The sequence below is a fragment of the Echinops telfairi genome, unplaced genomic scaffold (assembly GCF_000313985.2).
Source record: "Echinops telfairi isolate 266 unplaced genomic scaffold, ASM31398v2 ScPeMD7_7469;HRSCAF=8507_0, whole genome shotgun sequence".
Classification (NCBI taxonomy): Eukaryota; Metazoa; Chordata; class Mammalia; order Afrosoricida; family Tenrecidae; genus Echinops; species Echinops telfairi.
In genome coordinates, this window is record NW_022111372.1 from 55,578,413 (window position 1) to 55,580,886 (window position 2,474).

Consider the following 2,474-nt stretch of genomic DNA (forward strand, 5'->3'; position numbering starts at 1 on the left):
CATGAGCCCTTGATAGTTTATAAATGTGTATTTTGTCATATCTTGCCCTGTCCGACGTCTCCCTTCACCCACTTTTCAGTTGTCTGTCCCCCAGGGAGAAGGTCACACACAGTTCCATGTAATCGGTTCCCTCTTTCCTACCCATTCTCCCTTTACCCTCCCTGTTTTTGTGTGTGTGAAATGCATGTGTGTGTCTGATGTGTATGTATGTGTCTGTAAGTGTTTGTGTTTGATGTGTGAATGCATGAGGTATGTGTTTGTGTACATGAGTGTCTAGTGAGTGTGTGGGGTATACGTGTGTCTGTGTGTGAATGCATCTGTGTGTCTGATGTGCAAGTATGCAACTGCCTGGTGAGTGTGTCTGTGGTGTATGTGTGTCTGTCTGATCTGTGATTGCATGAAGTGTGTGTGTCTCTCTCTCAGAGATGTGTGTATCTCTGTGTGTGTCTGAGATACAAGGGTGTGAGTGTGTGTGTGTGTGTGTGTGAGTGAAGTCTAAGTGTGTGTGTGTTTTAAAGATGACCTTAGGGGATAGTTTGGGTGTATGTATAAAAGACATGTGGATGTCTGTGCTGTGTGACTGGTGTGTGTATGAGGTGCAGTCAATTCACCTGGCCCTTCTAGTCATTACTCCTTATGAATGCTTTATGACTCTGGACTGTAGGCCTGGACGGCATCGTCTACCATACGAACGGACAGGATTCCGGTGGGATTGAGACTTGACTGTAGCAGAGGGAGGGAACTCTGGAGGCATACTGTTTGCTCAGTGGCTGCAATCCGATTTATGGGGGAAAGATGGGGCTTTCTACAGTGACAGGCTCAGAAACTCACAGGGGCAGTTCTACCCTGTCCTAGAGGGTCCCTCTGAGTCAGAATCAACTCAATGGCAGTGAAGTTTGGGATTTTTTTATTCCCTTTTCCTTGGGGGCATCTTTAGACTCTACCCTAGCACCACACCCTTTGTTTCCCTGGGGACATCTTTCAGACCACTTTATTAAAAGCTGTGACTTAAGCCACCATCTGTCCTTTTCCTTTGGGGTACGGTTGGCTGAAAGACAAACCACACTTCCATCAAAGTCAGGAGCCATTTGGGACACCGAGAGAAGTCACAGGACCATTAGGAAGAGTGAGCCCCATATCTGCCTAAAGTGGTGGAGGTCGCTGAGACCAGGATGTGGGGATTCAGATGAGCAGCCCTGAGACGGTTTGGCCCCTTCTCCTCACCTGGCCTGAGACGATGGAACTGTGAGAGAGTGACAGGCAGGCTGGCTTCCTGGCGCATGGAGGCCAAGGCCAAAGGACCGTGTGGCTGAGAGACTGAGGGCCGGAGGAGGAGAGGTGTAGCTGTCCACCCACAACCATGTCCTTGACTGTTTACTGATCTGGACTTGCAATAACCTGTGGACTTCCCCAGTAAACCCCCTCGGTTGTGAGGTTCTGTGGCCACGGCAACGGATTCTCTAACTTGGCAGAAAAGTGGAGCGGTGTGGAGGGGACACTTGGTGTCAGAAGAGGTCATGGAGGATGGACCTCAGCGGTAAGTCTGACCCCTGCCTTGTGGCAAAAGGAAAGCCAGAGGAGGTCAGCTATGGCCACCCAACGCCATTGACCCCAGGGATGTGGATTATGTGTGCACCTGTGGTTTGCATGTCTGTTTGGGGTGCATATGATGCATGTGAGTGTGCGTGTGTGTTTCTGTGTAGGGACTGCCAGTGTGCTCTGCCTGGTGAGGGGGGCGGGGGGACTGCAGTGGGCCCCCAAGGGCCAGGACCGCTGAGATAACATACATCTCCACTTGGAACAAATGCATTCAGGGTTGGGGGGAAGAAGCCTTGCCTCAGAGGTTGAGTCCCACCATCTCCCCACTCTTGTCCATATGACAGAGCAGAGGCAGCAGCCGACCCGGGCTTCTCACCAGCGCCCCTCCTGGCTGATGGGCACCTGCAGCGCAAGCAGTGCCACTTGCCCTGGTGCCCCACTGCACCCAGTGGCCCGGGCAGCTTGGCTCACCATGTGAGTGGGGCCGAGTCACTTCACTCTCAGAATCATCTTCCTCACCTGCAGAACGGGGAGGACATGCTGACCTCACAGTCTTGTGGCAATGATGTTCAAAGAGGCTGTGCTTATTGGCCTCATGGTTGTTTTAAGAGTTTCTTTCTGATCTACCTCCTAGTTCAGGGTGTAGTACCCCAGGGTCTTAACTGCTTGACACCAGCCACCCAGGTTACAATACCCACAGCAGCAGCAGCAGGAGACCCAAGACTCAGAGGAGAACTGACTGCAGGTCTAATTGCCTCCGTGAATTACTACCTCCTTTGTCATGAGACCAGTAAGACTAGATGGTGCCCCGTGTGGTGGAGAGACATTTCTACCCAAGTCTGTATCTCCTACCACCAAATGACTGGGTGCGACGATGCAAACAGGGCGTGTGAAACACTGGTGGAGGAGATTGACTGATCAGTGTTCGTTACCCT